The 23,935-nt window shown below is 54.6% G+C and overlaps 2 long non-coding RNA genes across 2 annotated transcripts; both read left to right on the top strand.

Moving 5' to 3' along the window:
• The first annotated feature begins 12,364 nt into the window (after nucleotides 1–12,364).
• On the top strand, nucleotides 12,365–13,043 carry LOC146763148 (uncharacterized). Its single transcript, XR_014952576.1, has 2 exons — nucleotides 12,365–12,496; nucleotides 12,600–13,043. It is a non-coding gene; the product is annotated as an uncharacterized LOC146763148 (long non-coding RNA).
• A 3,956-nt stretch (nucleotides 13,044–16,999) lies between these two features.
• Nucleotides 17,000–18,200, top strand: LOC146763147 (uncharacterized). Its single transcript, XR_014952573.1, has 2 exons — nucleotides 17,000–17,131; nucleotides 17,235–18,200. It is a non-coding gene; the product is annotated as an uncharacterized LOC146763147 (long non-coding RNA).
• Nucleotides 18,201–23,935: the final 5,735 nt, after the last annotated feature.

The following is a 23,935-nucleotide window of genomic DNA, read 5'->3' as shown; positions in this document are numbered from 1 at the left end:
ACTATTAGGTTTAGGAAGCTTGGTCTCCCTTCTGAGGTTAGGTCGAACGTCCTACCGAGCCTTGCACAAGGATTCCGGCATGGTCCCTTCGCCTGACTCCTACTAGGCTTAGGAAGCTTGGTCTCCCTGCCGAGGTAAAGTTGAACGTCCTGCCAGGCCTTACACTCGAATTCTGGCCAGGTCCTGTCGCCTGACTCCTACTAGTCTTAGGAACCTTGGTCTCCCTGCCGAGGTAGGGTCGAACGTCCTGCCGAGCCTTACACTCGAATTCTGGCCCAGGCCCCTCGACTAACTCCTACTAAGCTTAGGAAGCTTGGTCTACCTGCCGCGGTAAAGTCGAACGTCCTGCCGAGCCTTACACTCGATTTCTGGCCCAGTCTTCTCGCCGGGCTCCTACTAGGCTTAGGAAGCTTTGTCTCCCTGCCGAGGTAGGGTGGAACGTCCTGCCGAGCCTTACGCTCAAACTCTGGCCAATTCCCTTTGCTTGACTCCTAAAAGGCTTAGGAAGCTTGGTCTCCCTGTCGATGTAAGGTCGAACATCCTGCCGAGCCTTACACTCGAACTCGAGCCAAGTCCCCTCGCCTGACTCCTATGAGGCTTAGGAAGCTTGGTCTCCGTGTCGAGGTAAGGTCGAACGTCCTGCTAAGCCTTAAACTCGCACTCGGGCCAAGTCCACTCGCCTGACTCCTACGAGGCTTAGGAAGCTTGGTCTCCCTGCTGAGGTGAGGTCGAACGTCCTGTCGAGCCTTACACTCGAACTTCGGCCAAGTCCCCTCGCCTAACTCTCCTACTAGGCTTAGGAAGCTTGGTCTCTCTGCCGAGGAGAGGTCGAACGTCCTGCCGAGCCTTACACTCGAACTCTGGCCAAGTCTGATCACCTGACTACTACTAGGCCTATGAAGCTTGTTCTCACTGCCGAGGAAAGTTCGAACGTCCTGCCAGGCCTTACACTCGAATTCTGGCCATGTCCTGTCGCCTGACTCCTACTAGGCTTAGGAAGCTACATCTCCTTGACGAGGTAAGGTCGAACGTCCTACCGAGCCTTACACTCGAACTCGGGCCAAGTCCCCTCGCCTGACTCCTATGAGGCTTAGGAAGCTTGGTCTCCCTGTCGAGGTAAGGTCGAACGTCCTGCCACGCCTTACGTTCGACCTCTGGCCAATTCCCTTTACTTTACTCCTAAAAGGCTTAGGAAGCTTGGTCTCCCTGCCGAGGTAAGTTCGAACATCCTGCCGAACCTTAAACTCCAATTTTCTCCAAGTCCCTTCGCCTGACTTTTACAACGCTTAGGAGACTTGGTCTACCTGCCGAGGTAAGGTCGAACGTCCTGCCGAGCCTTTTGCTCAAACTCTGGCCAAATCCCCTCGCCTTACTTCTATGAGGCTTAGGAAGCTTGGCCTCCCTGCCGAGGTTTAGTCAAACGTGCAGAGGAGTCATACACTCGAACTCCTGCCATGTCCCTTCGCCTGATTCCTACTACACTTAGGAAGCTTGGTCTCCCTGCCGAGGTAACGTCAAATGTCCTGCCGAGCCTTACGCTCGAATTCTGGCCAATTCCCCTCGCCTGACTCCTATGAGGCTTAGGAAGCTTTGTCTCCCAGCCGAGGTTAGGTCGAACGTCCTGCTGAGACTTAAATTCGAGCTTTTTCCAAGTCCCTGTGCCTGACTTTTACTAGGCTTAGGAAGCTTGGTCTCCCTGTCGAGGTAAGGTCGAACGTCCTGCTGAGCCTTACGCTCGAACTATGGCCAAGTCCCCTCGCCTGACTCCTAGTAGGCTTAGGAAGCTTGGTCTCCCTGCCGAGGAGAGGTCGAACGTCCTGCCGAGCCTTACACTCGAATTCGGGCCAAGTTCCTTCGCCGGACTCCTACTAGGCTTATGAAGCTTGTTCTCACAGCCGAGGTAAGGTCGAATGTCCTGCCAAGCCTTACACTCGATTTCTGGCCCAGTCTTTTCGCCTGGCTCCTACTAGGCTTAGGAAGCTTTGTCTCCCTGCCGAGGTAAGTTCGAACATCCTGCCGAGCCTTAAACTCGAATTTTTTCCAAGTCCCTTCGCCTGACTTTTACTAGGCTTAGGAAGCTTGGTCACCCTTCAGAGGTAAGGTCGAACGTCCTGCCGAGCCTTACACTCGATTTCTGGCCCTGTCTTCTCGCCGGGCTCCTACTAGGCTTAGGAAGCTTGGTCTCCCTGCCGAGGTAGGGTGGAACGCCCTTCCGAGCCTTACGCTCAAACTCTGGCCAATTCCCTTTGCTTGACTCCTAAAAGGCTTAGGAAGCTTGGTCTCCCTGTCGATGTAAGGTCGAACGTCCTGCCGAGCCTTACACTCGAACTCGAGCCAAGTCCCCTCGCCTGACTCCTAGTAAGCTTAGGAAGCTTTGTCTCCCTGCTGAGGTGAGGTCGAATGTCCTGCCGAGCCTTACACTCGAACTCCGGCCAAGTCCCCTCGCCTAACTCTCCTACTAGGCTTAGGAAGCTTGGTCTCACTGCCGAGGAGAGGTCGAACGTCCTGCCGAGCCTTACACTCGAACTCTGGCCAAGTCCCTTCACCTGACACCTACTAAGGTTAGGAAGCTTGTTCTCACTGCCGAGGTAGGGTCGAACGTCCTGCCGAGCCTTACACTCGAATTCTGGCCAAGTCTCATCACCTGACTACTACTAGGCCTAGGAAGCTTGTTCTCACTGCTGAGGAAAGGACAAACGTCCTGCCGAGCCTCACACTCAAATTCTGGCCAAGTCCTGTCGCCTGACTCCTACTAGGCTTAGGACGCTACATCTCCTTGACGAGGTAAGGTCGAACGTCCTACCGAGCCTTACACTCGAACTCGGGCCAAGTCCCCTCGCCTGACTCCTATGAGGCTTAGGAAGCTTTGTCTCCCTGCCGAGGTAGGGTCGAACGTCCTGCCGAGCCTTACGCTCGGACTCTGGCCAAGCCCTCTAGCTTGATACCTAAAAGGCTTAGGAAGCTTGGTCTCCCTGCCAAGGTAAAGTCGAACGTCCTGCCGAGCCTTTTGCTCAAACTCTGGCCAAGTCCCTTCGCCTGACTTCTACGAGGCTTAGGAAGCTCTGTCTCCCTGCCGAGGTAAGGTCGAACGTCCGGCCAGGCCTTACGCTTGAATTCTGGCCAAATCCCTTCGCCTGACCACTACTAGGCTTAGGAAGCTTGGTCTCCCTGCCGAAGTAATGTCGAACGTCCTGCCGAGCCTTACACTCGAACTCGGGCCAAGTCCACTCGCCTGACTCCTACGAGGCTTAGGAAGCTTTGTCTTCCTTCAGAGGTAAGGTCGAACGTCCTACCGAGTCTTACGCTCGAACTATGGCCAAGTCCCCTCGCCTGACTCCTAGCAGGCTTAGGAAGCTTTGTCTCCCTGCCGAGGAGAAGTCGAACGTCCTGCCGAGCCTTGCACTCGAATTCGGGCCAAGTCCCTTCGCCGGACTCCTACTAGGCTTATGAAGCTTGGTCTCCCTGTCGAGGTGAGGTCGAACGTCCTGCCAAGCCTTACACTCGATTTCTGGCCCAGTCTTCTCGCCTGGCTCCTACTAGTCTTAGGAAGCTTTGTCTCCCTGCCGAGGTAGGGTCGAATGTCCTGCCGAGCCTTACGCTCGAACTCTGGCCAATTCCCTTTGCTTGACACCTAAAAGGCTTAGGAAGCTTTGTCTCCCTGCCGAGGTTAGGTCGAACGTCCTGCCGAGACTTAAACTCGAGGTTTTTCCAAGTCCCTGTGCCTGACTTTTACTAGGCTTAGGAAGCTTGGTCTCCCTGTCGAGGTAAGGTCGAACGTCCTGCCGAGCCTTACACTCGAACTCGGGCCAAGTCCACTCGCCTGACTCCTACGAGGCTTAGAAGTCTTTGTCTTGCTTCAGAGGTAAGGTTGAACGTCCTACTGAGTCTTACGCTCGAACTATGGCCAAGTCCCCTCGCCGGGCTCCTACTAGGCTTAGGAAGCTTTGTCTCCCTGCCGAGGTAGGGTGGAACGTCCTGCCGAGCCTTACGCTCAAACTCTGGCCAATTCCCTTTGCTTGACTCCTAAAAGGCTTAGGAAGCTTGGTCTCCCTGTCGATGTAAGGTCGAACATCCTGCCGAGCCTTACACTCGAACTCGAGCCAAGTCCCCTCGCCTGACTCCTAGTAGGCTTAGGAAGCTTTGTCTCCCTGCCGAGGTAAGGTCGAACGTCCTACCAAGCCTTACACTCGAACTCGGGCCAAGTCCCCTCGCCTGACTCCTATGAGGCTTAGGAAGCTTGGTCTCCGTGTCGAGGTAAGGTCGAACGTCCTGCCAAGCCTTAAACTCGCACTCGGGCCAAGTCCACTCGCCTGACTCCTACGAGGCTTAGGAAGCTTGGTCTCCCTGCTGAGGTGAGGTCGAACGTCCTGTCGAGCCTTACACTCGAACTCTGGCCAAGTCTGATCACCTGACTACTACTAGGCCTAGGAAGCTTGTTCTCACTGCCGAGGAAAGTTCGAACGTCCTGCCAGGCCTTACACTCGAATTCTGGCCATGTCCTGTCGCCTGACTCCTACTAGGCTTAGGAAGCTACATCTCCTTGACGAGGTAAGGTCGAACGTCCTACCGAGCCTTACACTCGAACTCGGGCCAAGTCCCCTCGCCTGACTCCTATGAGGCTTAGGAAGCTTGGTCTCCCTGTCGAGGTAAGGTCGAACGTCCTGCCACGCCTTACGTTCGACCTCTGGCCAATTCCCTTTACTTTACTCCTAAAAGGCTTAGGAAGCTTGGTCTCCCTGCCGAGGTAAGTTCGAACATCCTGCCGAACCTTAAACTCCAATTTTCTCCAAGTCCCTTCGCCTGACTTTTACAACGCTTAGGAGACTTTGTCTACCTGCCGAGGTAAGGTCGAACGTCCTGCCGAGCCTTTTGCTCAAACTCTGGCCAAATCCCCTCGCCTTACTTCTACGAGGCTTAGGAAGCTTGGTCTCCCTGCCGAGGTTTAGTCAAACGTGCAGAGGAGTCATACACTCGAACTCCTGCCATGTCCCTTCGCCTGATTCCTACTACACTTAGGAAGCTTGGTCTCCCTGCCGAGGTAACGTCAAATGTCCTGCCGAGCCTTACGCTCGAATTCTGGCCAATTCCCCTCGCCTGACTCCTATGAGGCTTAGGAAGCTTTGTCTCCCAGCCGAGGTTAGGTCGAACGTCCTGCCGAGCCTTACACTCGAATTCGGGCCAAGTCCCTTCGCCGGACTCCTACTAGGCTTATGAAGCTTGTTCTCACAGCCGAGGTAAGGTCGAACGTCCTGCCGAGCCTTACACTCGATTTCTGGCCCAGTCTTCTCGCCTGGCTCCTACTAGGCTTAGGAAGCTTTGTCTACCTGCCGAGGTAAGGTCGAACGTCCTGCCAGGCCTTACGCTCGAATTCCGGCCAAGTCCCTTCGCCTGACTACTATTAGGCTTAGGAAGCTGGGTCTCCTTTCTGAGGTTAGGTCGAACGTCCTGCCGAGCCTTGCACAAGGATTCCGGCCAAGTCCTTTCGCCTGACTCTTACTAGGCTTAGGAAGCTTGGTCTCCCTGCCGAGGTAAAGTTGAACGTCCTGCCAGGCCTTACACTCGAATTCTGGCCAGGTCCTGTCACCTGACTCCTACTAGTCTTAGGAACCTTGGTCTCCCTGCCGAGGTAGGGTCGAACGTCCTGCCGAGCCTTACACTCGAATTCTGGCCCAGGCCCCTCGACTAACTCCTACTAAGCTTAGGAAGCTTGGTCTACCTGCCGCGGTAAAGTCGAACGTCCTGCCGAGCCTTACACTCGATTTCTGGCCCAGTCTTCTCGCCGGGCTCCTACTAGGCTTAGGAAGCTTTGTCTCCCTGCCGAGGTAGGGTGGAACGTCCTGCCGAGCCTTACGCTCAAACTCTGGCCAATTCCCTTTGCTTGACTCCTAAAAGGCTTAGGAAGCTTGGTCTCCCTGTCGATGTAAGGTCGAACGTCCTGCCGAGCCTTACACTCGAACTCGAGCCAAGTCCCCTCGCCTGACTCCTAGTAGGCTTAGGAAGCTTTGTCTCCCTGCCGAGGTAGGTCGAATGTCCTACCAAGCCTTACACTCGAACTCGGGCCAAGTCCCCTCGCCTGACTCCTATGAGGCTTAGGAAGCTTGGTCTCCGTGTCGAGGTAAGGTCGATCGTCCTGCCAAGCCTTAAACTCGCACTCGGGCCAAGTCCACTCGCCTGACTCCTACGAGGCTTAGGAAGCTTGGTCTCCCTGCTGAGGTGAGGTCGAACGTCCTGCGGAGCCTTACACTCGAACTTCGGCCAAGTCCCCTCGCCTAACTCTCCTACTAGGCTTAGGAAGCTTGGTCTCTCTGCCGAGGAGAGGTCGAACGTCCTGCCGAGCCTTACACTTGAACTCTGGCCAAGTCCCTTCACCTGACACCTACTAAGGTTAGGAAGCTTGTTCTCACTGCCGAGGTAGGGTCGAACGTCCTGCCAAGCCTTACACTCGAATTCTGGCCAAGTCTCATCACCTGACTACTACTAGGCCTAGGAAGCTTGTTCTCACTGCCGAGGAAAGGACGAACGTCCTGCCAGGCCTTACACTCGAATTCTGGCCATGTCCTGTCGCCTGACTCCTACTAGGCTTAAGAAGCTACATCTCCTTGACGAGGTAAGGTCGAACGTCCTACCGAGCCTTACACTCGAACTCGGGCCAAGTCCCCTCGCCTGACTCCTATGAGGCTTAGGAAGCTTGGTCTCCCTGTCGAGGTAAGGTCGAACGTCCTGCCACGCCTTACGCTCGAATTCTGGCCAAGTCCCTTCGCCTGACTACTACTAGGCTTAGGAAGTTTGGTCTCCCTTCCGAGGTTAGGTCGAACGTCCTGCCGAGCCTTGCATTTGGACTCCGGCCAAGTCCCTTCGCCTGACTCCTACTAGGCTTAGGAAGCTTGGTCTCCCTGCCGAGGTAAGGTTGAATGTCCTGCCGAGCCTTACGTTCGACCTCTGGCCAATTCCCTTTACTTTACTCCTAAAAGGCTTAGGAAGCTTGGTGTCCCTGCCGAGGTAAGTTCGAACATCCTGCCGAACCTTAAACTCCAATTTTCTCCAAGTCCCTTCGCCTGACTTTTACAACGCTTAGGAGACTTGGTCACTCTGCCGAGGTAAGGTCGAACGTCCTGCCGAGCCTTTTGCTCAAACTCTGGCCAAATCCCCTCGCCTTACTTCTACGAGGCTTAGGAAGCTTGGTCTCCCTGCCGAGGTTTAGTCAAACGTGCAGAGGAGTCATACACTCGAACTCCTGCCATGTCCCTTCGCCTGATTCCTACTACACTTAGGAAGCCTGGTCTCCCTGCCGAGGTAACGTCAAATGTCCTGCCGAGCCTTACACTCGAACTCTTGCCAAGTACCTTTGCCTTACTTATACTAGGCTTAGGAAGCTTGGTCTCCCTGCTGAGGTAAGGTCGAACATCCTGCCGAGCCTTACACTCGAGCTCCGGCCAAGTCCCTTCACCTGACTCCTACTAGGATTAGGAAGCTTGGTTCCCAGCGGAGGTAAGGTCGAACGTCCTGCCGAGCCTTACATTTGACGTCCGTCCCAGTACTTTTGCTTGACTCCGACTAGGCTTAGGAAGCTTGGTCTACCTGCCAAAGTAAAGACGAACGTCATGACGAGCCTCACCCTCGAACTCTGGCCAAGTCCCTTCGCCTGAGTCCTATAATGCTTAGGAAGCTTGGTCTCCCTGCCGAGGTAAGGTCGAACGTCCTACCAAGCCTTACACCCGAACTCGGGCCAAGTCCCCTCGCCTGACTCCTATGAGGCTTAGGAACCTTGGTCTCCCTGCCGAGGTAGAGTCGAACGTCCTGCCGAGCCTTACACTCGAATTCTGGCCAAGTCCTATCGCCTGACTCTCCTACTAGTCTTCGGAAGCTTGGTCTACCTGCCGTGGTAAAGTCGAACGTCCTGCCGAGCCTTACACTCGATTTCTGGCCCAGTCTTCTCGCCTGGCTCCTACCAGGCTTAGGAAGCTTTGTCTCCCTGCCGAGGTAGGGTCGAATGCCCTGCCGAGCCTTACGCTCGAACTCTGGCCAATTCCCTTTGCTTGACTCCTAAAAGGCTTAGGAAGCTTGGTCTCCCTGCCGAGGTTAGGTCGAACGTCCTGCTGAGACTTAAACTCGAGCTTTTTCCAAGTCCCTGTGCCTGACTTTTACTAGGCTTAGGAAGCTTAGTCTCCCTGTCGAGGTAAGGTCGAACGTCCTCCCGAGCCTTACACTCGAACTCGGGCCAAGTCCACTCGCCTGACTCCTACGAGGCTTAGGAAGCTTTGTCTTGCTTCTGAGGTAAGGTCGAACGTCCTACCGAGTCTTACGCTCGAACTATGGCCAAGTCCCCTCGCCTGACTCCTAGTAGGCTTAGGAAGCTTGGTCTCCCTGCCGAGGTAACGTCAAACGATCTGCCGAGCTTTACACTCGAACTCCGGCCAAGTCTCCTCACCTAACTCTCCTACTAAGCTTAGGAAGCTTGGTCTCCCTGCCGAGGAGAGGTCGAACGTCCTGCCGAGCCTTACACTTGAATTCGGGCCAAGTCCCTTCGCCGGACTCCTACTAGGCTTATGAAGCTTGTTCTCACAGCCGAGGTAAGGTCGAACGTCCCGCCAAGCCTTACACTCGATTTCTGGCCCAGTCTTCTCGCCTGGCTCCTACTAGGCTTAGGAAGCTTTGTCTCCCTGCCGAGGTAAGTTCGAACATCCTGCCGAGCCTTAAACTCGAATTTTTTCCAAGTCCCTTCGCCTGTCTTTTACTACGCTTAGGAAGCTTGGTCACCCTTCAGAGGTAAGGTCGAACGTCCTGCTGAGCCTTGCACAAGGATGCCGGCCAAGTCGCTTCGCCTGACTCCTACTAGGCTTAGGAAGCTTGGTCTCCCTGCCGAGGTAAAGTTGAACGTCCTGCCAGGCCTTACACTCGAATTCTGGCCAGGTCCTGTCACCTGACTCCTACTAGTCTTAGGAACCTTGGTCTCCCTGCCGAGGTAGGGTCGAACGAACTGCCGAGCCTTACACTCGAATTCTGGCCCAGGCCCCTCGAGTAACTCCAACTAAGCTTAGGAAGCTTGGTCTACCTGCCGCGGTGAAGTCGAACGTCCTGCCGAGCCTTACACTCGATTTCTGGCCCAGTCTTCTCGCCGGGCTCCTACTAGGCTTAGGAAGCTTTGTCTCCCTGCCGAGGTAGGGTGGAAGGTCGTGCCGAGCCTCACGCTCAAACTCTGGCCAATTCCCTTTGCTTGATTCCTAAAAGGCTTAGGAAGCTTGGTCTCCCTGTCGAGGTAAGGTCGAACGTCCTGCCGAGCCTTACACTCGAACTCGAGCCAAGTCCCCTCGCCTGACTCCTACGAGGCTTAGGAAGCTTTGTCTTGCTTCTGAGGTAAGGTCGAACGTCCTACCGAGTCTTACGCTCGAACTATGGCCAAGTCCCCTCGCCTGACTCCTAGTAGGCTTAGGAAGCTTGGTCTCCCTGCCGAGGTAACGTCAAACCATCTGCCGAGCTTTACACTCGAACTCCGGCCAAGTCTCCTCACCTAACTCTCCTACTAAGCTTAGGAAGCTTGGTCTCCCTGCCGAGGAGAGGTCGAACGTCCTGCCGAGCCTTACACTTGAATTCGGGCCAAGTCCCTTCGCCGGACTCCTACTAGGCTTATGAAGCTTGTTCTCAGAGCCGAGGTAAGGTCGAACGTCCCGCCAAGCCTTACACTCGATTTCTGGCCCAGTCTTCTCGCCTGGCTCCTACTAGGCTTAGGAAGCTTTGTCTCCCTGCCGAGGTAAGTTCGAACATCCTGCCGAGCCTTAAACTCGAATTTTTTCCAAGTCCCTTCGCCTGTCTTTTACTACGCTTAGGAAGCTTGGTCACCCTTCAGAGGTAAGGTCGAACGTCCTGCTGAGCCTTGCACAAGGATGCCGGCCAAGTCGCTTCGCCTGACTCCTACTAGGCTTAGGAAGCTTGGTCTCCCTGCCGAGGTAAAGTTGAACGTCCTGCCAGGCCTTACACTCGAATTCTGGCCAGGTCCTGTCACCTGACTCCTACTAGTCTTAGGAACCTTGGTCTCCCTGCCGAGGTAGGGTCGAACGAACTGCCGAGCCTTACACTCGAATTCTGGCCCAGGCCCCTCGAGTAACTCCAACTAAGCTTAGGAAGCTTGGTCTACCTGCCGCGGTGAAGTCGAACGTCCTGCCGAGCCTTACACTCGATTTCTGGCCCAGTCTTCTCGCCGGGCTCCTACTAGGCTTAGGAAGCTTTGTCTCCCTGCCGAGGTAGGGTGGAAGGTCGTGCCGAGCCTCACGCTCAAACTCTGGCCAATTCCCTTTGCTTGATTCCCAAAAGGCTTAGGAAGCTTGGTCTCCCTGTCGAGGTAAGGTCGAACGTCCTGCCGAGCCTTACACTCGAACTCGAGCCAAGTCCCCTCGCCTGACTCCTAGTAGGCTTAGGAAGCTTTGTCTCCCTGCTGAGGTAAGGTCGAACGTCCTACCGAGCCTTACGCTCGACTTCTGGCCAAGTCTCATCACCTGACTACTACTAGGCTTAGGAGGCTTGTTCTCACTGCCGAGGAAAGGACGAACGTCCTGCCAGGCCTTACACTCGAATTCTGGCCAATTCCTGTCGCCTGACCCCTACTAGGCTTAGGAAGCTACATCTCCTTGACGACGTAAGGTCGAACGTCCTACCGAGCCTTACACTCGAACTCGGGCCAAGCCCCCTCGCCTGACTCCTATGAGGCTTAGGAAGCTTGGTCTCTCTGCCGAGGTGAGGTCGAACGTCCTGCCAAGCCTTTCACTCGATTTCTGGCCCAGCCTTCTCCCCGAGCTCCTACAAGGCTTAGGAAGCTTTGTCTCCCTGCCGAGGTAAGGTCGAACGTCCTGCCGAGCCTTACACTCGAACTCCGGCCAAGTCCTCTCGACTGACTCCTACCAGGCTTAGGAAGCTTGCTCTCTCTGCCGAGGAAGGGTCGAATGTCCTGCCGAGCCTTACGCTCGAACTTTGGCCATGTCCCCTCGCTTGATACCTAAAAGGCTTAGGAAGCTTGGTATTCCTGCCGAGGTAAGGTCAAAGGTCCTGCCGAGCCTTGCACTCGGACTCCGGCCAAGTCCCTTCGCCTGACTCCTACTAGGCTTAGGAAGCTTGGTCTCCCTGCCGAAGTAATGTTGGACGTCATGCTAGGCCTTACACTCGAATTCTGGCCAAGTCCTGTCGCCTGACTCCTATTAGGCTTAGGAAGCTTGGTCTACCTGCCGTGGTAAAGTCAAACGTCCTGCGGAGCATTACACTCGAACTATGGCCAATTCCCTTTGCTTGACTCTTAAATGGCTTAGGAAGCTTGGTCTCCCTGCCGAGGCAAGTTCGAACGTCCTGCCAAGACTTAAACTCGAACTTTTTCCAAGGCCCTGCGCCTGACTTTTACCAGGCTTAGGAAGCTTGGTCTCCCTGTCGAGGTAAGGTCGAACGTCCTGCCGAGCCTTATGCTCGAACTCGGGCCAAGTCCACTCGCCTGACTCCTATGAGGTTTAGGGAGCCTGGTCTCCCTTCCGAGGTAAAATCGAACATCCTACCGAGTCTTACGCTCGAACTATGGCCAAGTCCCCTCGCCTGACTCCTAGTAGGCTTAGGAAGTTTGGTCTCACTGCCGAAGAGAGGTCGAACGTCCTGCCGAGCCTTACACTCGAATTCGGGCCAAGTCCCTTTGCCTGACGCCTACTAGGCTTAGGAAGCTTTGTCTCCCTGCCGAGGTAGGGTCGAACGTCCTTCCGAGCCTTACGCTCGAACTCTGGCCAATTCCCTTGGCTTGGCTCCTAATAGTCTTAGGAAGCTTGGTCTCCCTGCCGAGGTAAGTTCGAACATCCTGCCGAGCCTTAAACTCCAATTTTTTCCTAGTCCCTTCGCCTGTCTTTTACTACGCTTAGGAAGCTTGGTCTCCCTGCCGAGGTAAGGTCGAACGTCCTGCCGAGCCTTTTGCTCAAACTCTTGCCAAGTCCCCTCGCCTGACTTCTACGAGGCTTAGGAAGCTTGGTCTCCCTGCCGAGTTTAAGTCAAACGTGCTGAGGAGTCTTACACTCAAACTCCTGCCATGTCCCTTCGCCTGATTCCTACTACACTTAGGAAGCTTGGTCTCCCTGCCGAGGTAACGTCAAACGTCCTGCTGAGCCTTACCGTCGAACTCTTGCCAAGTACCTTCGCCTTACTTATACTAGGCTTAGGAAGCTTGGTCTCCCTGCTGAGGTAAGGTCGAACATCCTGCCGAGCCTTACACTCGAGCTCCGGCCAAGTCCCTTCACCTGACTCCTACTAGGATTAGTGTCGTGGTTTGACACGGAATGATAGTTTTTTCCGGAAGGAAGAGGTCAATTTAGATATTGACCAATTGAAAGTTGACACGCCTCTGAGAACACAGAGGAGTTGAAAGCAGAATTCCCAGGGGAACTCGCTCTCTTTGGTTCCGGTCAGCGTGCAGTGCAGACCTTCCCCCGCCCAGCCACGAGCTGGGTGGGGGAGGGGAAGCCCCCATGGCCTGAGAAAGGTAGGCCGAAAGCCCCAAGGGTGGTGAAAGGACTGGAACCAGGCTGGCCCCTGCAGATGGAAGGGTGGAAGAAATCTGGGATGTCTACATTTCCCCCCCCCAGAGTTCCTCTCCCGAGAGGGAGAGAGAAAGCCGCAAGGAAGGAGGAGCGGGGGGAGCTGCTGCAAGGTGCCCAGTGTGTGGGAGTTGCTGGATGTCTGGGCATCGAGCCATCCTGGGAGTTCGGACTTTTAACCCTTCCTTGAGAAATGAAAGCTTTGTGAATTTTCCTTTCCCCTCCTCGGTTTGAAAGAGAAGAAGAGGGATACCTTGGACCCTGGGATGGGATGTTGGAAGGAGGAATTCTGGATGGGAGGGGGACAAGGAGTGGCTTTTGGCTGGACTTTTCCATGTTAGCCACAACCTGAACCAAATCTTCTCCTTCAAGAGGGACTGTGTTTTGGGAGGATGCCAGTGAGTCAAGAGACCTGCTTCAGCTGGGAAAAAGACAAAAGTGGAGTGAACAGAGAAAAGGTTAGGGGGTTTGTGGTGGCGCCCCCTTGCCCTGGAAAGGAAAAGAGAAGAGAAGAAGATCTCTGTTCTTGAGCCCTCGGCCCCAGGGGAAAATGGGGGGGGGACTGTGGTCCCAAACAATGAAAAACTGAACTGTTGTTTTCTCCCCTCTTGGCAGGGCATCCTTGAAAGGAAAAATCCTAAAGGCAGTCTGACCATCCATGCATTGGTGGTGAGAGTACTGTGCATGGAAAGGAGAAGGGTCACCATGGCAAACTTTTTTCTCCGGGCGGTGCCATGTGTGACATGGAAACACAGGCTGTGGAGCTGTGTTTCTTGGGGGGTCTGTGGCACAGGAGAGACTCTGTTCCCTCGATGGACGGAGTATCTGTTGTTTGAAGGGTGGAAACTTGATTGGGGTCCAGATTGTGTCTCACTGTGGTTTGTTGGAGTTGGGTGGTGGGGGGGAGGAATGTTTTGCAAGGTTTTCATTTGGACCATGTGTGGTTTTTTTTCCCTTCTTTAGTTTTCTCTTTTCTTTTGTAGTGGTAGTTTAATAAAGTTTTTTTTCCTGTTATCAAGCTTGGGTCTGCTTTGCTCTATTCTAGATTCCACTTCACAGCATTCCAGGTAGGGATCGCATTTTCATGGGGGCACTGGCATTGTGCCAGTGTCAAACCATGACATTAGGAAGCTTGGTTCCCAGCAGAGGTAAGGTCGAACGTCCTGCCGAGCCTTACACTCGAACTCCGGCCAAGTCCCTTCGCCTGACTCCTACTAGGCTTAGGAAGCTTGGTCTCCCTGCCGAAGTAGGGACGAACGTCCTGCCGAGCCTTACACTCGAACTACGGCCAAGTCCCTTCGCCTGATTCCTACTAGGCTTAGGAAGATTGGTCTCCCTGCCGAGGTAAGGTCGACCGTCCTGCCAGGCCTTACGCTCGAATTCTGGCCAAGTCCCTTCGCCTGACAACTACTAGGCTTAGGACGCTTGGTCTCCCTGCCGAGGTAAGGTCGACCGTCCTGCCAGGCCTTACGCTCGAATTCTGGCCAAGTCCCTTCGCCTGACAACTACTAGGCTTAGGAAGCTTGGTCTCCCTGTCGAGGTTAGGTCGAACGTCCTGCCGAGCCTTGCACTTTGACTCCGGCCAAGTCCCTTCGCCTGACTCCTACTAGGCTTAGGAACCTTGGTCTCCCTGCCGAGGTAGGGTCGAACGTCCTGCCGAGCCTTACACTCGATTTCTGGCCCAGTCTTCTCGCATGGCTCCTAGTAGGCTTAGGAAGCTTTGTCTCCCTGCCGAGGTAGGGTCCAATGTCCTGCCGAGCCTTACGCTCGAACTCTGGCCAATTCCCTTTGCTTGACTCCTAAAAGGCTTAGGAAGCTTTGTCTCCCTGCCGAGGTTAGGTCGAACGTCCTGCCGAGACTTAAACTCGAGCTTTTTCCAAGTCCCTGTGCCTGACTTTTACTAGGCTTAGGAAGCTTGGTCTCCCTGTCGAGGTAAGGTCGAACGTCCTGCCGAGCCTTATACTCGAACTCGGGCCAAGTCCCCTCGCCTGACTCCTAGTAGGCTTAGGAAGCTTGGTCTCTTTGCCGAGGAGAGGTCGAACGTCCTGCCAGGCCTTACACTCGAATTCGGGCCAAGTCCCTTCGCCGGACTCCTACTAGGCTTATGAAGCTTGTTCTCTCAGCCGAGGAAAGGTCGAACGTCCTACCGAGACTTACACTCGAATTCGGGCCAAGTCCCTTCGCCTGACGCCTACTAGGCTTAGAAAGCTTGGTCTCCCTGGTGAGGTAAGGTCGAACGTCCTGCCAAGCCTTACACTCGATTTCTGGCCCAGTCTTCTCGCCTGGCTCCTACTAGGCTTAGGAAGCCTTGTCTCCCTGCCGAGGTAAGTTCGAACATCCTGCCGAGCGTTAAACTCGAAGTTTTTCCAAGTCCCTTCGCCTGACTTTTACTACGCTTAGGAAGCTTGGACTCCCTGCCGAGGTAAGGTCGAACGTCCTGCCGAGCTTTTTGCTCAAACTCATGCCAAGTCCCCTCACCTGACTTCTACGAGGCTTAGGAAGTTTGGTCTCCCTGCCGAGGTTAGGTCAAACGTTCTGAGGAGTCTTACACTCGAACTCCTGCCATGTCCCTTCGCCTGATTCCTACTATACTTAGGAAGCTTGGTCTCCCTGCCGAGGTAACGTCAAACGGCCTGCCGAGCCTTACACTCGAACTCTTGGCAAGTACATTCGCCTTACTTATACTAGGCTTAGGAATCTTGGTCTCCCTGCTGAGGTAAGGTCGAACATCCTGCCGAGCCGTACACTCGACCTCCGGCCAAGTCCCTTCAACTGACTCCTACTAGGATTAGGAAGCTTGGTTCCCAGCGGAGGTAAGGTCGAACGTCCTGCCGAGCCTTACATTTGACGTCCGTCCCCGTACCTTTGATTGAATCCAACTAGGCTTAGGAAGCTTGGTCTACCTGCCAAAGTAAAGACGAACGTCATGACGAGCCTCACCCTCGAACTCTGGCCAAGTCCCTTCGCCTGACTCCTATGAGGCTTATGAAGCTTGGTCTCCCTGCCGAGGTTAGGTCGAACGTCCTGCCAGGCCTTACACTCGAATTCTGGCCCAGTCCACTCGTCTAACTTCTTCTAAGCTTAGGAAGCTTGGTCTCCCTGCCGTGGTAAAGTCGAACGTCCTGCCGAGCCTTACACTCGATTTCTGGCCTAGTCTTCTCGCCTGGCTCCTACAAGGCTTAGGAAGCTTGCTCTATCTGCCGAGGTAGGGTCGAACGTCCTGCCGAGCCTTACGCTCGAACTCTGGCCAAGTCCCCTCGCTTGATACCTAAAAGGCTTAGGAAGCTTGCTCTATCTGCCGAGGTAGGGTCGAACGTCCTGCCGAGCCTTACGCTCGAACTCTGGCCAAGTCCCTTAGCTTGATACCTAAAAGGCTTAGGAAGCTTGGTCTCCCTGCCGAGGTAAGGTCGAACGTCCTGCCGAGCCTTTTGCTCAAACTCTGGCCAAGTCCCTTCGCCTGACTCCTACTAGGCTTAGGAAGCTTGGTCTCCCTGCCGAGGTAAGGTCGAACGTCCTGCCAGGCCTTACACTCGGATTCTGGCCAAGTCCTGTCGCCGGACTCCTACTAGTCTTAGGAACCTTGGTCTCCGGCCGAGGTAGGGTCGAACGTCCTGCCGAGCCTTACACTCGATTTCTGGCCCAGTCTTCTCGCCGGGCTCCTACTAGGCTTAGGAAGCTTGGTCTCCCTGTCGAGGTAAGGTCGAACGTCCTGCCGAGACTTACACTCGAACTCGGGCCAAGTCCACTCGCCTGACTCCTATGAGGTTTAGGAAGCTTGGTCTCCCTTCCGAGGTAAAATCAAACATCCTACCGAGTCTTACGCTCGAACTACGGCCAAGTCCCCTCGCCTGACTTTTAGTAGGCTTAGGAAGTTTGGTCTCACTGCCGAAGAGAGGTCGAACGTCCTGCCGAGCCTTACACTCGAATTCGGGCCAAGTCCCTTCGCCTGACGCCTACTAGGCTTAGAAAGCTTGGTCTCCCTGCCGAGGTAAGGTCGAACGTCCTGGCAAGCCTTACACTCGATTTCTGGCCCGGTCTGCTCGCCTGGCTCCTACTGGGCTTAGGAAGCTTTGTCTCCCTGCCGAGGTAGGGTCGAACCTCCTTCCGAGCCTTACGCTCGAACTCTGGCCAATTCCCTTGGCTTGAGTCCTAATAGTCTTAGGAAACTTGGTCTCCCTGCCGAGGTAACGTCAAACGTCCTGCTGAGCCTTACCGTCGAACTCTTGCCAAGTACCTTCGCCTTACTTATACTAGGCTTAGGAAGCTTGGTCTCCCTGCTGAGGTAAGGTCGAACATCCTGCCGAGCCTTACACTCGAGCTCCGGCCAAGTCCCTTCACCTGACTCCTACTAGGATTAGTGTCGTGGTTTGACACGGAATGATAATTTTTTCCGGAAGGAAGAGGTCAATTTAGATATTGACCAATTGAAAGTTGACACGCCTCTGAGAACACAGAGGAGTTGAAAGCAGAATTCCCAGGGGAACTCGCTCTCTTTGGTTCCGGTCAGCGTGCAGTGCAGACCTTCCCCCGCCCAGCCACGAGCTGGGTGGGGGAGGGGAAGCCCCCATGGCCTGAGAAAGGTAGGCTGAAAGCCCCAAGGGTGGTGAAAGGACTGGAACCGGGCTGGCCCCTGCAGATGGAAGGGTGGAAGAAATCTGGGATGTCTACATTTCCCCCCCCCAGAGTTCCTCTCCCGAGAGGGAGAGAGAAAGCCGCAAGGAAGGAGGAGCGGGGGGAGCTGCTGCAAGGTGCCCAGTGTGTGGTAGTCGCTGGATGTCCGGGCATCGAGCCATCCTGGGAGTTCAGACTTTTAACCCTTCCTTGAGAAATGAAAGCTTTGTGAATTTTCCTTTCCCCTCCTCGGTTTGAAAGAGAAGAAGAGGGATACCTTGGACCCTGGGATGGGATGTTGGAAGGAGGAATTCTGGATGGGAGGGGGACAAGGAGTGGCTTTTGGCTGGACTTTTCCATGTTAGCCACAACCTGAACCAAATCTTCTCCTTCAAGAGGGACTGTGTTTTGGGAGGATGCCAGTGAGTCAAGAGACCTGCTTCAGCTGGGAAAAAGACAAAAGTGGAGTGAACAGAGAAAAGGTTAGGGGGTTTGTGGTGGCGCCCCCTTGCCCTGGAAAGGAAAAGAGAAGAGAAGAAGATCTCTGTTCTTGAGCCCTCGGCCCCAGGGGAAAATGGGGGGGGACTGTGGTCCCAAACAATGAAAAACTGAACTGTTGTTTTCTCCCCTCTTGGCAGGGCATCCTTGAAAGGAAAAATCCTAAAGGCAGTCTGACCATCCATGCATTGGTGGTGAGAGCACTGTGCATGGAAAGGAGAAGGGTCACCATGGCAAACTTTTTTCTCCGGGCGGTGCCATGTGTGACATGGAAACACAGGCTGTGGAGCTGTGTTTCTTGGGGGGTCTGTGGCACAGGAGAGACTCGGTTCCCTCGATGGACTGAGTATCTGTTGTTTGAAGGGTGGAAACTTGATTGGGGTCCAGATTGTGTCTCACTGTGGTTTGTTGGAGTTGGGTGGTGGGGGGGAGGAATGTTTTGCAAGGTTTTCATTTGGATCTTTGTGTGGTTTTTTTTCCCTTCTTTAGTTTTCTCTTTTCTTTTGTAGTGGTAGTTTAATAAAGTTTTTTTTCCTGTTATCAAGCTTGGGTCTGTTTTGCTCTATTCTAGATTCCACTTCACAGCATTCCAGGTAGGGATCGCATTTTCATGGGGGCACTGGCATTGTGCCAGTGTCAAACCATGACATTAGGAAGCTTGGTTCCCAGCAGAGGTAAGGTCGAACGTCCTGCCGAGCCTTACACTCGAACTCCGGCCAAGTCCCTTCGCCTGACTCCTACTAGGCTTAGGAAGCTTGGTCTCCCTGCCGAAGTAGGGACGAACGTCCTGCCGAGCCTTACACTCGAACTACGGCCAAGTCCCTTCGCCTGATTCCTACTAAGCTTAGGAAGCTTGGTCTCCCTGCCGAGGTAAGGTCGACCGTCCTGCCAGGCCTTACGCTCGAATTCTGGCCAAGTCCCTTCGCCTGACAACTACTAGGCTTAGGAAGCTTGGTCTCCCTGCCGAGGTTAGGTCGAACGTCCTGCCGAGCCTTGCACTTTGACTCCGGCCAAGTCCCTTCGCCTGACTCCTACTAGGCTTAGAAACCTTGGTCTCCCTGCCGAGGTAGGGTCGAACGTCCTGCAGAGCCTTACACTCGATTTCTGGCCCAGTCTTCTCGCCTGGCTCCTAGTAGGCTTAGGAAGCTTTGTCTCCCTGCTGAGGTAGGGTCGAATGTCCTGCCGAGCCTTACGCTCGAACTCTGGCCAATTCCCTTTGCTTGACTCCTAAAAGGCTTAGGAAGCTTTGTCTCCCTGCCGAGGTTAGGTCGAACGTCCTGCCGAGAATTAAACTCGAGCTTTTTCCAATTCCCTGTGCCTGACTTTTACTAGGCTTAGGAAGCTTGGTCTCCCTGTCAAGGTAAGGTCGAACGTCCTGGCAGGCCTTACACTCGAATTCGGGCCAAGTCCCTTCGCCGGACTCCTACTAGGCTTATGAAGCTTGTTCTCACAGCCGAGGAAAGGTCGAACGTCCTACCGAGACTTACACTCGAATTCGGGCCAAGTCCCTTCGCCTGACGCCTACTAGGCTTAGAAAGCTTGGTCTCCCTGGTGAGGTAAGGTCGAACGTCCTGCCAAGCCTTACACTCGATTTCTGGCCCAGTCTTCTCGCCTGGCTCCTACTAGGCTTAGGAAGCTTTGTCTCCCTGCCGAGGTAAGTTCGAACATCCTGCCGAGCCTTAAACTCGAATTTTTTCCAAGTCCCTTCGCCTGACTTTTACTACGCTTAGGAAGCTTGGACTCCCTGCCGAGGTAAGGTCGAACGTCCTGCCGAGCTTTTTGCTCAAACTCATGCCAAGTCCCCTCACCTGACTTCTACGAGGCTTAGGAAGTTTGGTCTCCCTGCCGAGGTTAGGTCAAACGTTCTGAGGAGTCTTACACTCGAACTCCTGCCATGTCCCTTCGCCTGATTCCTACTATACTTAGGAAGCTTGGTCTCCCTGCCGAGGTAACGTCAAACGGCTTGCCGAGCCTTACACTCGAACTCTTGGCAAGTACATTCGCCTTACTTATACTAGGCTTAGGAAGCTTGGTCTCCCTGCTGAGGTAAGGTCGAACATCCTGCCGAGCCGTACACTCGACCTCCGGCCAAGTCCCTTCAACTGACTCCTACTAGGATTAGGAAGCTTGGTTCCCAGCGGAGGTAAGGTCGAACGTCCTGCCGAGCCTTACATTTGACGTCCGTCCCCGTACATTTGCTTGACTCCAACTAGGCTTAGGAAGCTTGGTCTACCTGCCAAAGTAAAGACGAACGTCATGACGAGCCTCACCCTCGAACTCTGGCCAAGTCCCTTCGCCTGACTCCTATGAGGCTTATGAAGCTTGGTTTCCCTGCCGAGGTTAGGTCGAACGTCCTGCCAGGCCTTACACTCGAATACTGGCCCAGTCTTCTCGCCTGGCTCCTACGAGGCTTAGGAAGCTTTGTCTCCCTGCCGAGGTAGGGTCGAACGTCCTGCCGAGCCTTACACTCGAATTCTGGCCCAGTCCACTCGTCTAACTTCTTCTAAGCTTAGGAAGCTTGGTCTCCCTGCCGTGGTAAAGTCGAACGTCCTGCCGAGCCTTACACTCGATTTCTGGCCCAGTCTTCTCGCCTGGCTCCTACAAGTCTTAGGAAGCTTTGTCTCCCTGCCGAGGTAAGGTCGAACATCCTGCCGAGCCTTACACTCGAATTCCGGCCAAGTCCTCTCGACTGACTCCTACTAGGCTTAGGAAGCTTGCTCTATCTGCCGAGGTAGGGTCGAACGTCCTGCCGAGCCTTTTGCTCAAACTCTGGCCAAGTCCCTTTGCCTGACTACTATTAGGCTTAGGAAGCTTGGTCTCCCTTCTGAGGTTAGGTCGACCGTCCTGCCAGGCCTTACGCTCGAATTCTGCCCAAGTCCCTTCGCCTGACAACTACTAGCCTTAGGAAGCTTGGTCTCCCTGCCGAGGTAAGGTCGAACATCCTGCCGAGCCTTGCACTTTGACTCCGGCCAAGTCCCTTCGCCTGACTCCTACTAGGCTTAGGAACCTTGGTCTCCCTGCCGAGGTAGGGTCGAATGTCCTGCCGAGCCTTACGCTCGAACTCTGGCGAATTCCCTTTGCTTGACTCCTAAAAGGCTTAGGAAGCTTTGTCTCCCTGCCGAGGTTAGGTCGAACGTCCTGCCGAGAATTAAACTCGAGCTTTTTTCAAGTCCCTGTGCCTGACTTTTACTAGGCTTAGGAAGCTTGGTCTCCCTGTCGAGGTAAGGTCGAATGTCCTGCCGAGCCTTACACTCGAACTCGGGCCAAGTCCCCTCGCCTGACTCCTAGTAGGCTTAGGAAGCTTGGTCTCCCTGCCGAGGTAAGGTCGAACGTCCTGCCGAGACTTACACTCGAACTCGAGCCAAGTCCCCTCGCCTAACTCTCCTACTAAGCTTAGGAAGCTTGGTCTCCCTGCCGAGGAGTGGTCGAACGTCCTGCCAGGCCTTACACTCGAATTCGGGCCAAGTCCCTTCGCCGGACTCCTACTAGGCTTATGAAGCTTGTTCTGACAGCCGAGGAAAGGTCGAACGTCCTACCGAGACTTACACTCGAATTCGGGCCAAGTCCCTTCGCCTGACGCCTACTAGGCTTAGAAAGCTTGGTCTCCCTGGTGAGGTAAGGTCGAACGTCCTGCCAAGCCTTACACTCGATTTCTGGCCCAGTCTTCTCGCCTGGCTCCTACTAGGCTTAGGAAGCTTTGTCTCCCTGCCGAGGTAAGTTCGAACATCCTGCCGAGCCTTAAACTCGAATTTTTTCCAAGTCCCTTCGCCTGACTTTTACTACGCTTAGGAAGCTTGGACTCCCTGCCGAGGTAAGGTCGAACGTCCTGCCGAGCTTTTTGCTCAAACTCATGCCAAGTCCCCTCACCTGACTTCTACGAGGCTTAGGAAGTTTGGTCTCCCTGCCGAGGTTAGGTCAAACGTTCTGAGGAGTCTTACACTCGAACTCCTGCCATGTCCCTTCGCCTGATTCCTACTATACTTAGGAAGCTTGGTCTCCCTGCCGAGGTAACGTCAAACGGCCTGCCGAGCCTTACACTCGAACTCTTGGCAAGTACATTCGCCTTACTTATACTAGGCTTAGGAAGCTTGGTCTCCCTGCTGAGGTAAGGTCGAACATCCTGCCGAGCCGTACACTCGACCTCCGGCCGAGTCCCTTCAACTGACTCCTACTAGGATTAGGAAGCTTGGTTCCCAGCGGAGGTAAGGTCGAACGTCCTGCCGAGCCTTACATTTGACGTCCGTCCCCGTACCTTTGCTTGACTCCAACTAGGCTTAGGAAGCTTGGTCTACCTGCCAAAGTAAAGACGAACGTCATGACGAGCCTCAGCCTCGAACTCTGGCCAAGTCCCTTCGCCTGACTCCTATGAGGCTTATGAAGCTTGGTTTCCCTGCCGAGGTTAGGTCGAACGTCCTGCCAGGCCTTACACTCGAATACTGGCCAAGTCCTGTTGCCTGACTCCTACTAGGCTTAGGAAGCTTGGTCTCCCTGCCGAGGTAGGGTCGAACGTCCTGCCGAGCCTTACACTCGAATTCTGGCCCAGTCCACTCGTCTAACTTCTTCTAAGCTTAGGAAGCTTGGTCTCCCTGCCGTGGTAAAGTCGAACGTCCTGCCGAGCCTTACACTCGATTTCTGGCCCAGTCTTCTCGCCTGGCTCCTACAAGGCTTAGGAAGCTTTGTCTCCCTGCCGAGGTAAGGTCGAACATCCTGCCGAGCCTTACACTCGAATTCCGGCCAAGTCCTCTCGACTGACTCCTACTAGGCTTAGGAAGCTTGCTCTATCTGCCGAGGTAGGGTCGAACGTCCTGCCGAGCCTTACGCTCGAACTCTGGCCAAGTCCCCTCGCTTGATACCTAAAAGGCTTAGGAAGCTTGGTCTCCCTGCCGAGGTAAGGTCGAACGTCCTGCCGAGCCTTTTGCTCAAATTCTGGCCAAGTCCCTTCGCCTGACTACTATTAGGCTTAGGAAGCTTGGTCTCCCTTCTGAGGTTAGGTCGAATAACCCGCCGAGCCTTGCACTAGGACTCCGGCCAAGTCTATTCGCCTGACTCCTACTAGGCTTAGGAAGCTTGGTCTCCCTGCCGAGGTAAGGTCGAACGTCCTGCCAGGCCTTACACTCGAATTCTGGCCAAGTCCTGTCGCCGGACTCCTACTAGTCTTAGGAACCTTGGTCTCCCGGCCGAGGTAGGGTCGAACGTCCTGCCGAGCCTTACAGTCGAATTCTGGCCCAGGCCCCTCGACTAACTCCTACTAAGCTTAGGAAGCTTGGTCTACCTGCCGCGGTAAAGTCGAACGTCCTGCCAAGCCTTACACTCGATTTCTGGCCCAGTCTTCTCGCCGGGCTCCTACTAGGCTTAGGAAGCTTGGTCTCCCTGTCGAGGTAAGGTCGAACGTCCTGCCGAGCCTTACACTCGAACTCGAGCCAAGTCCACTCACCTGACTCCTACGAGGCTTAGGAAGCTTTGTCTCCCTGCCGAGGTAAGGTCGAACGTCCTACCGAGCCTTACACTCGAACTCGGGCCAAGACCCCTCGCCTGACTCCTACGAGGCTTAAGAAGCTTGGTCTCCCTGCTGAGGTAAGGTCGAACGTCCTGCCGAGCCTTACACTCGAACTCTGGCCAAGTCCCTTCACCTGACTCCTACTAGGCTTAGGAAGCTACATCTCCTTGACGAGGTAAGGTCGAACGTCCTACCGAGCCTTACACTCGAACTCGGGCCAAGTCCCCTCGCCTAACTCCTATGAGGCTTAGGAAGCTTGGTCTCCCTATCGAGGTGAGGTCGAACGTCCTGCCAAGCCTTACACTCGATTTCTGGCCCAGTCTTCTCGCCTGGCTCCTACTAGGCTTAGGAAGCTCTGTCTCCCTGCCGAGGTAGGGTTGAATGTCCTGCGGAGCCTTACGCTCGAACTCTGGCCAGTTCCCTTCGCTTGACTCCTAAAAGGCTTAGGAAGCTTGGACTCCCTGCCGAGGTAAGGTCTAACGTCCTGCCGAGCTTTTTGCTCAAACTCTGGCCAAGTCCCCTCACCTGACTTCTACGAGGCTTAGGAAGTTTGGTCTCCCTGCCGAGGTTAGGTCAAACGTGCTGAGGAGTCTTACACTCGAACTCCTGCCATGTCCTTTCGCCTGATTCCTACTATACTTAGGAAGTTTAGTCTCCCTGCCGAGGTAAAGTTGAAAGTCCTGCCAGGCCTTACACTCGAATACTGGCCAAGTCCTGTCGCCTGACTCCTACTAGGATTAGGAAGCTTGGTTCCCAGCGAAGGTAAGGTCGAACGCCC

The sequence above is a fragment of the Lonchura striata genome, chromosome W, assembly GCF_050655825.1.
Source record: "Lonchura striata isolate lonStrDom1 chromosome W, ASM5065582v1, whole genome shotgun sequence".
Classification (NCBI taxonomy): Eukaryota; Metazoa; Chordata; class Aves; order Passeriformes; family Estrildidae; genus Lonchura; species Lonchura striata.
Note: the sequence above shows the minus strand (reverse complement) of the source record. Positions and strands in the feature narration are given on the sequence as shown.